This window comes from Palaemon carinicauda, chromosome 1 (genome assembly GCF_036898095.1).
Source record: "Palaemon carinicauda isolate YSFRI2023 chromosome 1, ASM3689809v2, whole genome shotgun sequence".
Classification (NCBI taxonomy): Eukaryota; Metazoa; Arthropoda; class Malacostraca; order Decapoda; family Palaemonidae; genus Palaemon; species Palaemon carinicauda.
The window spans coordinates 103,433,930-103,456,019 of record NC_090725.1 but is presented as its reverse complement, the minus strand read 5'-3'; the positions used below and the strand labels follow the sequence as shown (position 1 = coordinate 103,456,019).

Sequence of the window (22,090 nt, the reverse complement as noted above, 5' to 3'; positions counted from 1 at the left end):
ACCGAGGAAAAAGTGAGGTGGCGTCAACAACAAGTACTGTAGTACCTGGCCACAGGTGGCGCTTGTGAGTACACCCCCTTCTAGTATAGTGATAGCTGGCGTATCCCTCCCGTAGAATTCTGTCGGGCAACGGAGTTGACAGCTACATGATTATCGGGTAAGTATATTCAAAAATTTATTTTACTAATGAAAATAACATTTTGCAATGATATGCCTTCCTAGCAATTATATCACTATTTTTTGTGTGGTGAATATCTGAAAATCAATTCTGGAAACATCCCTCTTTTGTCATATGATACAGTATGGTAATATTTCCTTTTTATTGTCATGTTATTAACAGTACAATAAAGTCTTGTATATCAAATAAATGCTGATAAAGTACTTTCAAGTATGATGCACTAGGAAATATTCAGTATGATAAAATAATAAATTTGTGAAACTGAATTATATCCACCTGTTAATGTGGTATATTGCAAGTATCGTGAAGTATATTCTTCTAGATTTCATTTAGTATTACCATAACAGCTTCAACTGTCATGAATACACATTGTAATTTCAGGGAAGACAATGACCACTTAATTTTTGTACCATAAAAACTGACAAGATTGTTTGCTGAACAGAACTTATGAAATGTGCTTCATTTTCATTTGCAACTTCACCAAGACCCTCGACACCCATTACATTCTCTATCCGTCGATTATTCCTTCGAACTTTAGCATTGAAGTCACCAATCACAATTTTCGTATCTCTTGGATCTCATCTATCACACGTAGTTCTTCATAGTATTCATCTTTCCTTTCTTCAGGGGAATCGTTTGTTTGGGCATAGCAAACTGTAATACTCATATTGCACTACTTTGATTTGAACTTTGCTAGTAACAATCTACTATTTACACCTCTCCACTCGGTTAATGTCTTTTCTGCTCTTGGTGTCATCAGGGGGCGTGGATGATGATGATGAGGAAGAAAATTAGCTAAACGGTCACTTTGAAACTACCTCTGCGTACAAGTCCTTCCAAATTCCTGTAAACCCGACTAAGCAAAAGGTATTCTATAAGGATCCTAGTTTATGAAGAATGACACCAAACTTTAACCACTACGTGGATCTGTGCTCCCCAGGTATATGTTAACTTTTAATTTTGAAAGTTTTAGGTCCCATGTTTTTACAGAGTCCGCATTCTTTATCTTAATATCCAAAACCCAGTCTTCTACCATCACATTGTCATCCACTTTCAATAGGTTTCTGATTCAAAATCCCTTATTTTAATTAGTGATACCAAGGTGATACTATCTATTAATATTTGTACACCGTCTTAAGCTGACTCTTCACACCTTTAATGCAGCATTACATAGATAGCTACTGTCATTGTTATACTTTAGCTTTCTATTCACCACTAGTATTGTTTTATACATTTACATTGAATTATTCATCAACTATTCAGTATCCATTGCTGTTTGCTGCTTATTCTTGTATAATTTTCTTTTAATGGTAGCATAAGTCTTTTAATAGTTTCTATTTGACATATCTGTTTTGATGATGTTACTGTTTTAAAAACATTTTGGTAATTTTTTCTCATCGTTTATTTATTTCCTTATTTCCTTTCCTCACTGGGCTATTTTTACCTGTTGGAGCGCTTGCGCTTAGAGCTTCTTGCTTTTCCAACTAGTGGTATTGTGTGTGTCTTCTCTAACACCTAGGCCTACCACTGTCTTGAGGGTGCACTCGGGCACACTATTTATCTCATTTCTTTTCCTCTTGTTTTGTTAAAGTTTTTTATAGTTTATATAAGAAATGTTAATTTTAATGTTGTTACTATTCTTAAAATATTTTATTTTGTTTCGTTTCCTCACTGACCTATTTTCCCTTTTGGGGCCCCTAGGCTTATAGCATCCTGCTTTTCCAACTAGGGTTGTGGCTTAGCAAGTAATAATAATAATAGTAATAATAATAATAGTAATAATAATAATAATAATAATAATATACAAACGACTCTGTCCATCTAATTGATTGCCTTACTACTTTAATAAGTGTCTTCTTGAGGTATCATTCCAGTATCTAACTCATTATCATGGCTGTCTTTATTGCATTACCTTTAAGATGTGGGGACCGTGATCAAGCACTATATACTCTATCCAACATTGGTAATTAAACTGTGTATAACTCTCGCCAATATATTTTATGCCATTGCAAAAGAACATATTACCACTGTCTATTTCACACTGGACCATATAAATAGGGTACTTTTTCTCACTTGTAATATTATACAAGACCTTACTTTGTCTCATTTCATTTTCCATTTTAGACTATTTGGTATTCTATTCATCTGGAATTTTTAATTTCTAATTTTCTTTCTTTTTATGATGCATTTCAAATTCAGTAGTATTTCATCCAGGAAACATTTAAAACGTTATAGAAGCTGTTTGAGCAAAGATCTGGCAGTAATTTTAGTCCTATGGAAGCGTTCTAAACGTTATAGATGCAGTCTGAACAAAGAACTGGCAGTAATTCTTCTATTTCCATATTCATGTTTTCACACAATTTTTTCATTCTTTTATTCAATCTTACAGAAAATTCTTGGTCCCAAAATAGAAACTTAAATACTAAATGGGTTCTTGTGTCTCCACTGTTTTGCATGAATTATTTGTTCTCCAATAAATACATTCTTTTATCCATAATAGTCTTAATATCTGCTTTCATTTTATTTCAACTATAATCAATTGAGCATCCTACCAATAACTTGACTCCTTCAAAAGTATTTATTTTATAGGACAACTATTCTACAGTAATACTCTGGCTGTCATCTCTATATACGTAAGCTATTTGGATATTTTCTCTCTTCAGTTACATCTCCTTACCTCCATCAACAGCAAATGACACAGGGCTGGTAATTGATAGACAAAGGCATTTTTCTCAAATATTTTGAATTTTAAATCTTATTAGATTAAAGTAATGATGTCCAAATAAAATCTTTCTTGTGACCTGTTCCAAATTCTCACCACCTGTTTGCCTTAGTACTTTGTCCCTTCTCATTAGTACATTATTATTATTATTATTATTATTATTATTATTATTATTATTATTATTATTATTATTATTATTTTTATTATTATTATTATTTAGAGGAGGAGTGGAAGTTAGTAAAAGAAAATTTTGTTGGGATTGCAAGTGATGTGTGTGGCAAGAAGTTTGTAGGAGGCAGCATGAGGAAGGGCAGTGAATGGGGGAATGAAGGAGTGAAGGTAAAAGTGGAAGAGAAAAAGAGGGCTTTTGAAGAATGGCTGCAGAGTAATAGTGTAGAGAAGTATGAAAAATATAGAGAGAAAAATGTTGAAGTAATGCACAAGGTAAGTGAGGCAAAGAGGGCAGATGACCTGAGGTGGGGTCAGGGATTGGGTCATTCTTATGAAGAGAATAAGAATAAGTTTTGGAATGAAGTGAAGAGAGTAAGAAAAGCTGGCTCAAGAATTGAAGAGAGAGTGAAAGATGGAAATGGAAGGTTGTTAGAAGGAGAGGAGGCAAGGAAAAGGTGGGCGGAATATTTTGAAAGTTTACTGAATGTTGAGGATAATAGGGAGGCAGATATAATTGCTGTTGCAGGTGTTGAGGTGCCGGTGATGAGAGAGAGAGAGAGAGAGAGAGAGAGAGAGAGAGAGAGAGAGAGAGAGAGCGCACTAGATGAAACAACAGTAGGAAAAGCATCTGGTATGGATGGTGTGAGAGCTGGGATGTTGAAGGAAGGGGGTGTGACTGTACTTGAATGGTTGGTGAGATTGTTTAATGTGTGTTTTGTGTTGTCAATGGTACCAGTAGATTGGGTTTGTGCGTGTATTGTACCACTATATAAGGGTAAGGGAGATGTGCATGAGTGCTGTAATTAAAGGGGTATTAGTTTGTTGAGTGTGATTGGAAAAGTGTATGGTAGAGTACTGATTAATAGGATTGAGGATAAAACAGAGAGTGCAATCTTAGAAGTACAGGATGGTTTTAGAAGAGGTAGGGGTTGTATGAATCAGATTTTTACAGTTAGGCAGATATGCGAGAAATATTTAGCAACAGGTAAGGTGGTGTATGTTGCATTTATGGATCTGAAGAAAGCATATGATAGAGTTGATAGGGTAGCAATGTGGAATATGATGAGGTTATATGGAGTTGGTGGAAGGTTGTTGCAAACAGTAAAAGGTTTCTACAAAGGTAGTAAAGTATGTGTTAGGATAGGAAATGAAGTGAGCTATTGGTTTTTGGTGAGAGTGGGGCTGAGACAGGGATGTGTGATGTCGCCGTGGTGGTTTAACTTGTATGTTGGTGTGGTGGGAGAGGTGAATGCTCGAGTACTTGGACGAGGATTGAAACTAGTAGACGAGAATGACCATGAATGGGAGGTAAATCAGTTGTTGTATGCGGATGATACGGTACTGGTTGCAGACGAGGAAGAGAAGCTTGGCCGATTAGTGACAGAATTTGGAAGGGTGTGTGAGAGAAGGAAGTTGAGAGTTAATGTGGGTAAGAGTAAGGTTATGAGATGTACGGGAAGGGAAGGTGGTGCGAGGTTGAATGTCATGTTGAATGGAGAGTTACTTGAGGAGGTGGATCAGTTTAAGTACTTTGGGTCTGTTGTTGCAGCAAATGGTGGAGTGGAAGCAGATTTACGTCAGAGAGTAAATGAAGGATGCAAAGTGTTGGGGGCAGTTAAGGGAGTAGTAAAAAGATAGAGGGTTGAGCATGAATGTATAGAGAGTACTGTATGAGAAAGTGATTGTACCAACTGTGATGTATGGATCGGAGTTGTGGGGAATGAAAGTGACGGAGAGACAGAAATTGAATGTGTTTGAGATGAAATGTCTAAGGAGTATGGCTGGTGTATCTCGAGTAGATAGGGTTAGGAACGAAGTAGTGAGGGTGAGAACGGGTGTAAAAAATGAATTAGCAGCTAGAGTGAATATGAATGTCTTGAGGTGGTTTGGCCATGTTGAGAAAATGGAAACTGGCTGTCTGCTAAAGAAGGTGATGAATGCAAGAGTTGATGGGGGAAATACAAGAGGAAGTCCAAGGTTTGGGTAGACGGATGGAGTGAAGGAAGCTCTGGGTGATAGGAGGATAGATGTGAGAGAGGCAAGAGAGCGTGCTAGAAATAGGAATGAATGGCGAGCGATTGTGACGCAGTTCCGGTAGGCTCTGCTGCTTCCTCCGGTGCCTTGGAAGACTGCGGAGGTAGGAGCAGTAGGGGGTTCAGCGCTATGAAGCTTCATCTGTGGTGGATAACGGGGAAGGGTGGGCTGTGGCACCCCTAGCAGTACCAGCCGAACTCTGTTGAGTCCCTTGTCAGGCTGGGAGGAACGTAGAGAGGAGAGATCCCCTTTTGTGTTTCATTTGTTTGATGTCGGCTACCCGAAAAATTGGGGGAAGTGCCTTGGTATATGTATGATGTATTATTATTATTATTAATTGCAAAGTTGCAACCTTAGTTGAAAAAGCAGGATGCTGTTACCCCAGGGGCTCTAACAGGGAAAATAGCCCAGAAAGGATAGGGAACAAGAAAAATTAAATATTTTAGGAACAGTAGCATTAGAATAAATATCTCCTATATAAACTATGAAAAATTTAACAAGACAAGAGGAAGAGAAATACTGTAAGATGAAATATGTTGTATTAACTCTGCTTCGATGGATGGATGGATGGATGGAGTGAAGGAAGCTCTGGGTGATAGGAGGATAGATGTGAGAGGGGCAAGTGAGTGTGCTAGAAATAGGAATGAATGGCGAGCGATTGTAACGCAGTTCTGGTAGGCCCTGCTGCTTCCTCCGGTGCCTTAGATGACCGCAGATGTAGCAGCAGTAGGGGATTCAGCGTTATGAAGCTTCATCTGTGGTGGATAACAGGGGAGGGTGGGCTGTGTCACCCTAGCAGTACCATCCGAACTCGGTTGAGTCCCTTGTCAGGCTGGGAGGAACGTAGAGAGGAGAGGTCCCCTTTTGTTTCATTTGTTAATATCGGCTACTCCCCAAAATTGGGGGAAGTGCCTTGGTGTATGTATGTATGTAACTTTGCTTCTCATTTAGGTACTTTTCTTATAAGTTACAATGCCCAAAAGGCTGTACACTGCATTACCAAACTTTATTCAATGAACTATCCACATGCACTCATTAATCTTGGACAAATCAACTTAATGCAGACACTGTATATCAAACCACGTAACTAGGACACAACGCTTATATTATACGATACAAGGCCTTCTCCTAAATCTTAGTTTATCTTCCATTCCAAACTCTACTTGACAATGTTTCAGAATTTATTCCACACACATCCGATGTTTCTTCATCTACCACATACTGTACATTATTTGCATCTCTCTCTCTCTCTCTCTCTCTCTCTCTCTCTCTCTCTCTCTCTCTCTCTCTCTCTCTCTCTCTCTCTCTCTCTCTCAGCATGGATGAATCTTGCCCTCACTACAAGCTCAAATATAATACTCTTAATGTTACTATGCCTGTCATTCCAATCTTCATCCTGAAATATTCGACCTCTTATTTCTCAACTCATCTGCAATTGTATGGCGTTCTGCTTTTCTCTCGTTTATTGATTGCTTCCATTATCAAGTATTTATTCCCAATGAGAGTTCTTCCATTCATTGGCTGTTTCTTCTTTTACCTAACTGCCTACACTTAGTTTTGTTTATAAGATCCCATTATTATTATTATTATTATTATTATTATTATTATTATTATTATTATTATTATTATCATTATTATTATTACTTGCTAACCTACTACCCTAGTTGGAAAAGCAGGGTGCGATAAGCCCAGGGTCCCCAACGGGGAAAATAGCCCAGTGAGGAGAGGAAACAGGGAAAAATAAAATACTTTAAGAACAGTAACAACAATAAAATAGATATTTCCAAAATAAACTATAAAAATTTTAACAAAACAAACAAGAGGAAGAGAAAGTAGATAGAATATAGTGCCCGAGTGTATCCTCAAGCAAGAGGAACTTGACCCAATATATGGTCTTTCAGACTTTTTTTTTTCTTTACCAACATTCAACCAATCCTTGTAAATTATCATCTGAACACACACTCCTACTTCAAACATCAGACATTGAAACATTTACTCACATTTATTCACATTATGTTCAATGTCCACTTCTTTTCTCTCTAAAGTGAAATATGTCTGTCCAGTTCTTTGGCCACTTGACACATTCTCTAGCTAAGGTAGCCCCAGGAAATCTCTGCACCCGTCCTTATCAAGAAAATATTTTACAATCTATTTGTACCCATGCAGTAATTCTGCCATCTCTTTCTTGCAATGCTTATAGGAATAAATCAATTTTTTACCATCCAAATGTACTTCACATCACCGTTTTCTTCATGTCTAGCATCTCACACATGCAGCCTATCTCAATATTGGTACTATAGCAATTATTATTATTATTATTATTATTATTATTATTATTATTATTATTATTGCTAAGCTACAACCCTAATTGGAAAAGCAGGATGCTATAAGCCCTTGTGGCCCCAACAGAGAAAATAGCTCAGTGAGGAAAGGAAACAAGGGACAATAAAATATTTCAAGAACAGTAAAAACGTTAAAATCAATATTTCGTATATAAACTATAGAAAATAACAAAAGAGGAAAAGAAATTAAATAGTGTGCCAGAGTGTACCCTCAAGCAAGAGAACTCTTTTGAGATAAAAGGTAATTAACCCAGTTCTTTATAAACTTCTAGTATATTTTCTCATACTTTCGAAACACCTACCATTGTCTTCACTCTAAATATGTATAATGGAGTCTGTCCATCTAATTGCTCGAGAAACTAATTTCATAAGTATCTTCTTAAGTTATCATTCCAGTAGTTAACTCATTATCAGGGTTGCCTTTTTTTTGCATTACTTTTAGAATAAAGGGACCTTTATCAAGCACTATATACTCTATTCAGCGTTGTTAATTAAACGGTATATAACTCATACACAAATATTTTTCATGCTTTTGCAAATTGACGTATTACTAATGCTACCTCTCTACTAAATTTCAGTGTTACCTCGGTCTGTATCGTACACTAAACCACATAATCAAAAAATACTATATCTCTCTCATGTGATATTATACAAGACCTTACATTGTCTCCTTTCATTTTAGAATCAACTTGACATTCATCTATATTGTTACTTGACACTTTTCTCTTTATCTATATTGCACTCCAAATTCAGTAAAAAAATTTCCATTTCCTCTTATTTCCACAATCACATAATACACATTCTCATTCACTGTTTCGTTTAATCTCACAGAAGATTCTTAGTCTCACTCAAGAACTTACAAATACTAAATGGTTGACACTTATTTCTGTCTCTCCATCCTTTCACATGAATTATTGGTTCTCCTATACAGTATTTTTATCATAGTCATCTGAAATCGTGATGTCTGCTTTCATTTTATTTAAACATTTAAACCTTTTAGCTATGGTACGCAGCTCTTCTAGAAGCAGGAAACTCCAAAATCAAACCATTTTTCTTTAGTCTTTGGTAGGGCCATAGCCTCTGTGCCATGGTCTTCCACTGTCTTGGGTTAGAGTTCTCTTGCTTGAGGGTACACTCAGGTACACTATTCTATCTTATTTATCTTCCCTTTCTTATAGTTTATATAAGAAATAATTGTTTTAATGTTTTTACTTTTCTTAAAATCTTTAATTTTTCCTTTTTTCCTTTCCTCACTGGGCTATTTTCCCTGTTGGAGCCCTCGGGCTTATAGCATCCTGCTTTTCCAACTAATGACAATAATAATAATAATACAGTATTGTCATCTCAGTTTACACAAGGTATTTTAATATGATCACCCTTTACTTCTATCTCCTCCTATTCAACACACTTTCAAATATTAACTTGTGACCTCCCTTAACAGCACGTGACCCAGAGCCCATCATTGATAGACACCCACTTTTTCTCCCCAAATAATTCTTGCTATATCTTGCGATATATTGAAGCAAGCTTGTTAACGTCTAGCTTCTCAATGCCTATCTGTTGCCTTGGCACGTTGTCCTTTCCCTTATGTTGTATGCTCTATTAGTGTTATTTATGTACTTTCCCTTTTAGTTTATTATAAATAATAAATTTCCTTTATATTTCCTTAGAGCTGCAAGGACTAGAATCAAATAAGCATTATACATTACAGTACCGAGTTTTATTCAATGAACTATCTACATGCACTCATTAACCTTGCACAAATCAACTTAATACAGACAGTACGACAAAGTATATAAATAGCTCCTATATAATGCTATGCCAGACATTCCTTTCAGTCTTGCTTCATTTTCCATTCTAAACTCTACTTGAATTTCCTTTAAAATATGTTTTCATACACTTCCTAGTTTAATAACTTACTCAGGAGAATCTTGGTCTCACTGCAAACATACGAGTATCGAACTGCATATTTGACTCCTTGTTTTATTTCGTTTTCTGTCCTTCCATTTTTCCACATGAATCATAACACTCTTATTCTTCACATTCTTCTGCAATTTTCCCTATGTCTGCATTCATCTCTCATTAACCAAATTCAATTGCTTATTTTCCCACCAGTGGTTGATCCTTATCACCTTTACATACTGCATTCATTAAGTATTTATTCACTGAGGGAGCTCTATCTCTGCCTGTTCTCTCCAATCAAGCATCTGACTTCATTTAGGGGGTCTGTTCCTCTGTGTCTTATCAGAGTAGGGTTCTAGTAGTTAATGATAAAGACTGCTTTCATTACATTGTTTTTAGGATATAGGGACCCAAATATATTATTATTTCCCCAGTCTGTATTATACAGTAAACCACAGATATAAATACATTTACTGTATCTCACTCGATACAATGAAAGACCTTACTTTTTCCATTATAGACTTTAGTTGACAATCTTATAGAATTTTTAATTCATTCCAAAATCTGTATCTTGATACTATACAAGGCCTTACATTTCCTATTATAGACTATATAATTGACAAATTATATTCCATTCCCAATGCAGTAAAATTGTTACTATTTCCAGAACCATATTTTGCACATTGTCGTTCAGTCACCTGCTAAATTTTTTTCACATGAATCACTGATTTTTATATACATTCTATTAATGAATGATTTTTATATACATTCTATTAATCACATTCATGTGTAATAGGCTGGTTGTCTCGTTATTTAAAGCATAAGCAATTCTGATAAGCATAAATTTAATCAACATATTTTGTATTAATTTTGTCATATCTGGATATTTTATTTCCTATACTGCACATCTTTTACCTTGCCAAAGAATTGCATCATCTTTCCTAAAAACATATCCAATTCAATTGATAATCGGGATTTGTTTAGCAATTTATATCACTTTCAATTGGCTATTTCTCATTTTATACGTTTCAAGTATACCTTTTCCTTTGAATGTCATAGGCTTTTCCACATACAGTACCCGTATTATAAGTTTTCCCCCATATTTATGCATACGTATTATTCCAGTCCATTTGGCTACAGCTGATTCCTATTTTCTATGTTTCAAGGGTTTGGAATCCTGATGCTAACAGCAGCAGATTTGGGGTATACCTGGAAGGGTAACAACGCATTGCCTCTCTTCCGGCTAGTAGTGGAAGTGTCTGGAGCTAGTTCCAGACCAGCACAAGTGAGGGGGGGACCCTGGGCGCGCATTCATATACTAAAAGGTTTGCAAACCTATCTCCAAAAATTGAGAAACAAAACGGCTAAAGGCAACTCAAGAGCCATAATTCTACTCACTGAACTTTTAAAAACCATTCTATGCTGTGTATCTGAGAAATCTTCAAATAAACATGCGAATCAATACTCTTCTTTGAATACACACCCCACTTTTGTGATTTGTGGTTTTGTAATGAAACATGTTTTGACATTTTTCTTTTATTGTTCACAATGAAAAAAGATTTAAGGGAGTTGACATCATTATGAATAAAGGCAACACTTTGAAACACGACGGAAATACAATGTCGACAGGCCGCCAGAAACCCCCCCCCCCCCAAGAAAAAAAAAAATCAAAATTCATAGAATATATTCAAAGTTTACGAAGAGTGTCCAGAAACTGCGTTAGAAAAGCCCTGGATTACCAGCTGAAGCAGTATGTATACGTGAGATCGGCGCTCCTCTTGATGGCTCATAGGACTGGCGCACATTGCTACCGAAGCTCATTCCTGTGAATAATAAAATCTGAATTAGTAGTGCACGTATATTATGAAAATGCGTAACATATTTTACATTATACAATGCCTGACTCATGAAATTTGACTAGAGTCAGGAATTGTATAGAGACTAGACAAAATTTCCCTTCTTTCTCCGTTTAATTCACGAAAGCTGACACGTCATGACCATAGCTATGAAAAATGAAATGAGAAATGAAGAACCTGATAGGAGTTGAGTCCGTCGATATCACCAATTTGGGACTTGGTACAAGTCCGTCCAGGTCACTCATTTGGACTTAAGTTACTAACCAATCAAGTCTTCATCTTCCTTTTCGTGGCTAGAATGTTTTATTTATATATTTTGCAGACAAAATAAAACAAAGCAAAGATCTTAACGCTAACTCTGAAAGCATAAACTGATCAGTAAAGAAAATTCGGAAAACTTTGATTCAATTAGTTCCTTAAAATAAACGCTAACCAGTAAGGCAAATTTTGTGAGCTTCAAGTCGAACAATTATTTCCCTAAAATAAACCATGATCAATAAGGTGAATTCTGAGAGTTACGATTCACTTATCTCCCTAAAATAAACCCTGATTAGTAAAGCAAATTGTAAGAGCTTTGAGGCAAACAATTATATCCTTAACCGTTTAAATATAAAACAATTATTTAAAAGAAAAAATGTTATCGCCGTTTAACAAATTACCACCTATAAAATCAACAATAAACTGATACGATAAAGGAGAATCAATGGAAGTTTAACATATAAATGTGAACTTGAATGAAAAAAATGCTGGCATGGAGAAAATTGGACTTGAATGAAAAAAAATGCTGGCATGGAGAAAATAAATCTACATAAGGGACTTTGAGAGGTGTAGAGAGAGGGGGGAATAAAAAAATTGGACACGAATAGAGAGGGGAAATCGAAAATTGGACATGAATACATGGGGAACAAATATTGGACATGGATATTCAAGGGAAGCAAAAAAACCGGCCATGAATAAAGTGAGGGAAAAAGAATTTGGACATGAATATTCAGGACAACAAAACATTGACATGAATATTTAAGGGGAACAAAAATATATTTTTAATACGAGGGATAAAGTCAGTAAGACCCCAATTTGAATTGAAGGAGTAAAAAGAAAACATTTGAATTGGGCAGAGAGAGAGAGAGAGAGAGAGAGAATCAGCACTACCAATGAGTCGGGTAACAAGGTCAAGCCTTATAAATTCACAATAGAATCCTGCATTCGTAATTTCAAAAACTCAAGAGCCTAAGCATTTTGAAGAGACTGTACGTTCCTTCCCCCATATAAAATCATACCTTATAATGACCCTACTGAAAAGATCAAATTAATGACACTGCCCTAAAAAAATATAAAATTACCACGAAATCAAGATAAAATTACCCTGACCTGAAGCACAATAAATTACCCTGCCCATAAAATCAATATCAAAGTACCCTGCCCTCAAAATCAATATCAAATTACCCTGCCCTCAAAATCAACTTGAACTTACACTGCCCTCAAAAACAATATCAAATTACCCTACCCTCAAAATCAATATCAAATTACCCTACCCTCAAAAACAATATAAAATTACCCTGGCCTCAAAATCAATATCAAATTACCCTACCCTCAAAATCAATATCAAATTACCCTGCCTTCAAAATCAATATAAAATTACCATACCCTCAAAATCAATATCAAATTACCATACCCTTAAAATCAATATTAAATTACCATACCCTCAAAATCAATATTAAATTACCATACCCTCAAAATCACTATCAAATTACCCTGGCCTCATAATCAATATCAATTTACCCTGCCCTCATAATCAATATCAATTTACCCTGCCCTCAAAATCAATGTCAAATTAACCTGGCCTCAAAATCAATATCAATTTACCCTGCCCTCAAAATCAATATCAATTTACCATGCCCTCAAAATCAATATCAAATTACCCTGCCCTCAAAATCAACTTGAACTTACACTGCCCTCAAAAACAATATCAAATTACCCTGCCCTCAAAATCAACTTAAACTTACCCTGCCCTCAAAATAAATATCAAATTACCCTGCCCTCAAAATAAATATCAAATTACCCTGCCCTCAAAATAAATATCAAATTACCCTGCCCTCAAAATAAATATCAAATTACCCTGCCCTCAAAATCAATATCAAATTACCCTGCCCTCAAAATCAATATCAAATTACCCTGCCCTCAAAATCAACTTAAACTTACCCTGCCCTCAAAATCAATATCAATTTACCATGCCCTCAAAATCAATATCAAATTACCCTGCCCTCAAAATAAATAACAAATTACCCTGCACTCAAAATAAATATCAAATTACCCTGCCCTCAAAATATATATCAAATTACCCTGCCCTCAAAATCAATATTAAATTACCCTGCCCTCATAATAAATATCAAATTAACCTGCCTTCAAAATCAATATCAAATTACCCTGCCCTCAAAATCAATATCAATTTACCCTGCTCTCAAAATCAATATCAATTTACCCTGCCCTCAAAATAAATATCAAATTACCCTGCCCTCAAAATCAATATCATATTACCCTGTCCTCAAAATCGATATCGAATTACCCTGCCCTCAAAATCAATATCAAATTACCCTGCCCTCAAAATCAATATAAAATTACCATACCCTCAAAATCAATATCAAATTACCCTGCCCTCAAAATCAACAACTTACCCTGCCCTCATTATCGATATCAAATTACCATGCCCTCAAAATCAATATCAAATTACCCTGCCCTCAAAATCAATATCAAATTAACCTGCCCTCAAAATCAATATCAAATTACCCTGCCCTCAAAATCAACAACTTACCCTGCCCTCATTATCAATATCAAATTGCCATGCCCTCAAAATCAATATCAATTTACCCTGCCCTCAAAATCAATATCAATTTACCCTGCCCTCAAAATAAATATCAAATTACCCTGCCCTCAAAATCAATATCATATTACCCTGTCCTCAAAATCGATATCGAATTACCCTGCCCTCAAAATCAATATCAAATTACCCTGCCCTCAAAATCAATATCAAATTACCCTGCCCTCAAAATCAACAACTTACCCTGCCCTCATTATCAATATCAAATTACCATGGCCTCAAAATCAATATCAAATTACCCTGCCCTCAAAATAAATATCAAATTACCCTGCCCTCAAAATAAATATCAAATTACCCTGCCCTCAAAATAAATATCAAATTACCCTGCCCTCGAAATCAACAACTTACCCTGCCCTCAATATCAAATTACCCTGCCCTCAAAATCAATATCAAATCACCCTGCCCTCAAAATCAATATAAAATTAACCTGCCCTCAAAATCAATATCAAATTACCCTGCCTTCAAAATCAACAACTTACCCTGCCCTCATTATCAATATCAAATTACCCTGCCCTCAAAATCAATATCAAATTACCCTGCCCTCAAAATCAATATCAAATTACCCTGCCCTCAAAATCAACAACTTACCCTGCCCTCATTATCAATATCAAATTACCATGCCCTCAAAATCAATATCAAATTACCCTGCCCTCAAAATAAATATCAAATTACCCTGCCCTCAAAATAAATATCAAATTACCCTGCCCTCGAAATCAACAACTTACCCTGCCCTCAATATCAAATTACCCTGCCCTCAAAATCAATATCTAATCACCCTGCCCTCAAAATCAATATAAAATTAACCTGCCCTCAAAATCAATATCAAATTACCCTGCCTTCAAAATCAACAACTTACCCTGCCCTCATTATCAATATCAAATTACCCTGCCCTCAAAATCAATATCAAATTACCCTGCCCTCAAAATCAATATCAAATTACCCTGCCCTCAAAATCAATATCAAATTACCCTGCCCTCAAAATTAATATCAAATTACCCTGCCCTCAAAATCAACAACTTACCCTGCCCTCATTATCAATATCAAATTATCATGCCCTCAAAATCAATATCAAATTGCCCTGCCTCAAAATCAATATCAAATTACCCTGCCCTCAAAATCAATATCAAATTACCCTGCTCTCAAAATCAATATCAAATTACCCTGCCCTCAAAATCAATATCAATTTACCCTGCCCTCAAAATCAATATCAATTTACCCTGCCCTCAAAATCAATATCAAATTACCCTGCCCTCAAAATCAATATCAAATTACCCTGCCCTCAAAATCAACTTAAACTTACCCTGCCCTCAAAATCAATATCAATTTACCATGCCCTCAAAATCAATATCAAATTACCCTGCCCTCAAAATAAATAACAAATTACCCTGCACTCAAAATAAATATCAAATTACCCTGCCCTCAAAATATATATCAAATTACCCTGCCCTCAAAATCAATATTAAATTACCCTGCCCTCATAATAAATATCAAATTAACCTGCCTTCAAAATCAATATCAAATTACCCTGCCCTCAAAATCAATATCAATTTACCCTGCTCTCAAAATCAATATCAATTTACCCTGCCCTCAAAATAAATATCAAATTACCCTGCCCTCAAAATCAATATCATATTACCCTGTCCTCAAAATCGATATCGAATTACCCTGCCCTCAAAATCAATATCAAATTACCCTGCCCTCAAAATCAATATAAAATTACCATACCCTCAAAATCAATATCAAATTACCCTGCCCTCAAAATCAACAACTTACCCTGCCCTCATTATCGATATCAAATTACCATGCCCTCAAAATCAATATCAAATTACCCTGCCCTCAAAATCAATATCAAATTAACCTGCCCTCAAAATCAATATCAAATTACCCTGCCCTCAAAATCAACAACTTACCCTGCCCTCATTATCAATATCAAATTGCCATGCCCTCAAAATCAATATCAATTTACCCTGCCCTCAAAATCAATATCAATTTACCCTGCCCTCAAAATAAATATCAAATTACCCTGCCCTCAAAATCAATATCATATTACCCTGTCCTCAAAATCGATATCGAATTACCCTGCCCTCAAAATCAATATCAAATTACCCTGCCCTCAAAATCAATATCAAATTACCCTGCCCTCAAAATCAACAACTTACCCTGCCCTCATTATCAATATCAAATTACCATGGCCTCAAAATCAATATCAAATTACCCTGCCCTCAAAATAAATATCAAATTACCCTGCCCTCAAAATAAATATCAAATTACCCTGCCCTCAAAATAAATATCAAATTACCCTGCCCTCGAAATCAACAACTTACCCTGCCCTCAATATCAAATTACCCTGCCCTCAAAATCAATATCAAATCACCCTGCCCTCAAAATCAATATAAAATTAACCTGCCCTCAAAATCAATATCAAATTACCCTGCCTTCAAAATCAACAACTTACCCTGCCCTCATTATCAATATCAAATTACCCTGCCCTCAAAATCAATATCAAATTACCCTGCCCTCAAAATCAATATCAAATTACCCTGCCCTCAAAATCAACAACTTACCCTGCCCTCATTATCAATATCAAATTACCATGCCCTCAAAATCAATATCAAATTACCCTGCCCTCAAAATAAATATCAAATTACCCTGCCCTCAAAATAAATATCAAATTACCCTGCCCTCGAAATCAACAACTTACCCTGCCCTCAATATCAAATTACCCTGCCCTCAAAATCAATATCAAATCACCCTGCCCTCAAAATCAATATAAAATTAACCTGCCCTCAAAATCAATATCAAATTACCCTGCCTTCAAAATCAACAACTTACCCTGCCCTCATTATCAATATCAAATTACCCTGCCCTCAAAATCAATATCAAATTACCCTGCCCTCAAAATCAATATCAAATTACCCTGCCCTCAAAATCAATATCAAATTACCCTGCCCTCAAAATTAATATCAAATTACCCTGCCCTCAAAATCAACAACTTACCCTGCCCTCATTATCAATATCAAATTATCATGCCCTCAAAATCAATATCAAATTGCCCTGCCTCAAAATCAATATCAAATTACCCTGCCCTCAAAATCAATATCAAATTACCCTGCTCTCAAAATCAATATCAAATTACCCTGCCCTCAAAATCAATATCAATTTACCCTGCCCTCAAAATCAATATCAATTTACCCTGCCCTCAAAATCAATATCAAATTACCCTGCCCTCAAAATAAATATCAAATTACCCTGCCCTCAAAATCAATATCAAATTACCATGCCCTCAAAATCGATATCAAATTACCATGCCCAGAAAATCAATATCAAATTACCATGCACTCAAAATCGATATCAAATTACCCTGACCTCAAAATAAATATCAAATTACCCTGCCCACAAAATCGATATCAAATTACCATGCCCTCAAAATCAATATCAATTTACCATGCCCCCAAAATAAATATCAAATTACCATGCCCACAAAATCGATATCAAATTACCATGCCATCAAAATCAATATCAAATTACCCTGACCTCAAAATCAATATCAAATTACCCTGCCCTCAAAATCAATATCAAATTACCCTGTCCTCAAAAACAATATCAATTTACCCCGCCCTCAAAATCAACCTCAATTTACACATTCCTCAAAATCAACATCAATTTACACTGCCCTCAAAATCAACATCAATTTACCCTGCCCTCAAAATAAATATCAAATTATCCTGCCCTCAAAATAAATATCTAATTACCCTGCCCTCAAAATCAATATCAAATTACCCTGCCCTCAAAATCAATATCAAATTACCCTGCCCTTAAAATCAATATCAAATTACCTGCCCTCAAAATCAATATCAAATTACCCTGCCCTCAAAATCAATATCAAATTACCTGCCCTCAAAATCACTATCAAATTACCCTGCCCTCAAAATCAATATCAAATTACCCTGCCTTCAAAATCAATATCAAACTAACCTGCCCTCAAAATCAATATCAAATTACCTGCCCTCAAAATCAATATCAAATTACACTGCCCTATAAAATCAATATCAAATTACCTGCCCTCAAAATCAATATCAAATTACCTGCCCTCAAAATCAATATCAAATTACCCTGCCCTCAAAATTAATATCAAATTACCTGCTCTCAAAAATTAATATCAAATTACCCTGCCCTCAAAATCAATATTAAATTAACCTGCCCTCAAAATCAATATCAAATTAACCTGCCCTTAAAATCAATATAAAATTACCTGCCCTCAAAAATCAATATAAAATTACCCTGCCCTCAAAATCAATATCAAATTACCTGCCCTCAAAATCAATATCAAATTACCTGCCCTCAAAATCAATATCAAATTACCCTGCCCTCAAAATCAATATCAAATTACCTGCTCTCAAAAATTAATATCAAATTACCCTGCCCTCAAAATCAATATTAAATTAACCTGCCCTCAAAATCAATATCAAATTAACCTGCCCATAAAATCAATATAAAATTACCTGCCCTCAAAAATCAATATCAAATTACCCTGCCCTCAAAATCAATATCAAATTACCCTGCCCTCAAAATCAATATCAAATTACCCTGCCCTCAAAATCAATATCAAATTACCCTGCCCTCAAAATTAATATCAAATTACCCTGCCCGCAAAATTAACAGAATTAATTAGCCTTGGCAATCTTGATTGACTGACATTAGGTATTATCAATTCAAATGGCCATCTCCCATAAGATTCTAATAAAAAAACTAATGAATAATTGTTTCGAATTCCAACAACAATACAGGAACAAAATTTGTATATAATTACCAACCAAAAGTATACCAGCAATAAAATTGTGTTTTTTAAAGCACCGGAATCGAAGATTGTGTGGAATTTTAGAAACAGAACGTAAGGATTGAGACACACAGGGTCATCCAAAGAGGCAAGTCAAAGAATATAGTTAACTCTATTAACCTTGCGAAGGAAATCCGTGCATTGTATAAGGCGCTAATATCGAAAGGCTTTGAAGGCAGACGTGTCTCATATTAAATATCAGGTAGTAAACGCGTTCACTTTGAGCTAACAATAATCCCATGATAATTACAAGAGTTCACATTGATACAATGCAGGAGTATGGTAGGCGTAACAACGATTACAATAACAAGTGGCCAGCTTGATAAATATCACGATACAAAATCGAGATGATAAATGACAAGGCACAAACCACTATTGTAAAGACAGAATTCCGAGAGGAGAGAGAGAGAGAGAGAGAGAGAGAGAGAGAGAGAGGAGAGAGAGGAGAGAGAGAGAGAGAGAGAGAGAGAGAGAGAGGGGTGGGGATTTTTTGGAAATTTCCTACATTAAATGCTTGAAAGGCCTTCGATTTTCAGTATCAAAGTCTAAACATACGTAACATTTTGTTTAGTAAAATGTATGCATAAATTTGAGTCATATCCATCTAGTATTTTGCTGTGAATACATAAAATAATTGACTAATTTAAAATGCTAATTATATCTTTTGACAGATAGCCGGCAGAAATCCTGGTTTGGACTAGTTTTCTGTTTCTCCAGAAGGTAGTTCGAGGGAAGAGGTCAGTTCAAGCTAGAAAGGGACAAGAGACACAAGCAGCAGAAAAGGAATCCTGCGTGGAATTTGCCAGTAATCTTATGGAGTCTTTGGGTGTTGATTTGTGATCAGTGTATCCTGTTGTTAAACCTATATACATCTAGATTTGACTGTTAAAAATACTCGATTGTGACCTTACAGTAGATAATTAATCTAACATTCATTTGAGTTGTATGGGTTTTTCTTGTAGTTTATTCGTTTATTCTATAATTGCTTTTGCTTTATTCACATTGTAACCAAAATCTTTATGAAAGGATATTTATTTCTATTTACATTTAAAACTGCAAAGAAATTTATAAATATATTAATTGAAATGATTTAATGTGTTTTGTAATCTTACTGGCTGTGTAATCAAAGCTGTTCTAAAACTAATATTGAAATTTTAGATTTCCTTATAACACGACGAATTTTATCTATCAATAAATTATAACTACCTAAAAACTGACTAGAGAAAACTGTTTATATGGTTTTTTAAACATTTGGATTTATTTAACCCATAAATTTCTCCATTGTGTTAGAAAAATACAAATGAAACTGGTGGTATTAAGAAATGAGGACCAAAATATGTTACCCAAAATGTCAATAGTAGAAAAGTAACTGCAAATTTTCAAAGTAGAAAAGTAACTGCTAATTTTCAAAGGAGAAAACTGCAAATTTTCAAAGAGGAAAAGTAACTGCAAATTTCCAAAGTAGAAGAGTAATTGCAAATTTTCAGCAATATTCCAAAGTAGAAAAGTATTTGACAAATGTGTAACTACAAACTTTCAATGTGGAAAAATGTGTAACTACAAATTTTCAAAGTAGAATAGTATATAACCACAAAACTATGAATAACCATAAAACTCTTGAAAAGTAAATATCAACACTAAATATGATTAAAAATATAATGGCTGGTAAATGGAGAAAATTCCTAAAATCGAGACAATTTTGATTATAGCAGAATTAAAAGTCCCTAAACAAATTTGTAATTTCGTAAAGTAAAATATAAACGTATGCTGGTATTTATTTATGAGAACAATATTGGTCTGTGTACCCAAACGCTTTGACTTCTATAACTAATTAGATTTCGTGTCAGGGAACCGGCAGGAATTCCAGAGTGGACTAGCGCTGTTGCAAGAAATAAGACATGCTGATGACCCACATAGACTATTCGAAATTAGTGTGAATTATGCAATAGGAGGAAGAACTTTTTGTTATGCTGCACCGAGACTCTTCGACGACCTTCCACTTGATGTCAAGAATAGCAAAAATGTGGCAGCTTTCAAGAAAAACTTGAAGACTTATCTCTTTGGAAAGTGTTATAATAGTGATCTGAAAACTATTAAGCCTGAATGCATATGCTAGCGAATAACTGAAAAGATACAGAGCAAAATATAAACTGGAAAGAAATTATTTTCACACATCAAGGCCCGCCTGAACAGACTCTTAGTGTCTGATGGAGGGCGAGAAATAAACCCCTAAAAGTAAAAGTAAGTAAGTAGTTTTTGGACAAGCTGAAAGGGGCGGGGGGGGGGGGGGGGGGGGGGGGGGAGGTTTAGTCAGAAGTCAGTCAGTCAGTCGGTCAGCAAGGGGGGGGGGGTTAGTCAGAAGTCAGTCAGTCAGTAAGGGGGGGGAGGTTTAGTCAGAAGTCAGTCAGTCAGTCAGTCAGGGATTGTGAGTCCCTGAGGAAAACAGGTAACTAAGAGAACACTAGTGTGAGGTCTGCCAGTGCTTTTCAAGAATTTTACGTGTGCTCACTGTATTTTTTTTATTAGGAATTACCATAAATACAATAAAAAAAGTCGTCCTGCATATAATGGATAATATAAACAAAGTGTCTATTTTCCTTCCTGTGCATTATAACTTATGCAAATCAAGCATTACAATATTAATTATCAAATTAATAAACTTGTTAAAATAGCTTCGTACTCCCAACTTATTACCAAATATGCCAAAACTAACTGATGTTAAACACCTACGGAATTTTCATCAGGATTAAATTGAAAAAACTTTCCCAGGATCACACAAAACGAAACCACACAAAAACTATATATAGCAGAAATTAACTAAAAAAAAAAATCGATATGAAAATTGGAAAAAAGCCGGGCGACCTCAAGACAAAGATTTCAGTATCCTTAATGTTACCTAACAATGCCAAAAAACAGGGAGAAGTGAACTTAAATTATGAAAAACTACAAAAGAAATCTTAAGTCATAAAGCAATAATAAAAATAGGGGAAAATTATCAAGCAAGTAAACTGGGGTGTCTTCCACATAGGAGGAATAGAAATTGTTTTTCATATTATTTAGCGATTTTTCAATAAGCTCATTGTAACATGTCCATTTCTACTCGCCAAAAAAAAAAAAAATACATTTACAGGTCCAAGGAATCGGCTTTATTACTACGGATTATGCCGTAATAA

At 35.2% G+C, this 22,090-nt stretch overlaps 2 long non-coding RNA genes across 4 annotated transcripts in view; one reads left to right on the top strand and one right to left on the bottom strand.

The window, feature by feature from the left end:
* The window catches only part of LOC137642722 (uncharacterized), an 80,545-nt gene extending 69,732 nt beyond the window's left edge, over positions 1 to 10,813 (top strand). The window contains exons 5-6 of one of the 3 annotated variants that reach the window (XR_011044848.1): positions 939 to 1,045; positions 10,516 to 10,813. This is a non-coding gene — a long non-coding RNA (uncharacterized lncRNA). Of the gene's footprint in view, positions 1 to 938; positions 1,119 to 10,515 lie in introns of all 3 variants that reach the window. The other 2 variants (XR_011044847.1, XR_011044845.1) reach the window with 2 other exon arrangements.
* Positions 10,814 to 11,016: 203 nt separating this feature from the next.
* The window catches only part of LOC137642720 (uncharacterized), a 45,110-nt gene continuing 34,036 nt past the window's right edge, over positions 11,017 to 22,090 (bottom strand). Inside the window, exon 3 of the long non-coding RNA XR_011044844.1 lies at positions 11,017 to 11,172. This is a non-coding gene — a long non-coding RNA (uncharacterized lncRNA). The remainder of the gene's footprint in view (positions 11,173 to 22,090) is intronic.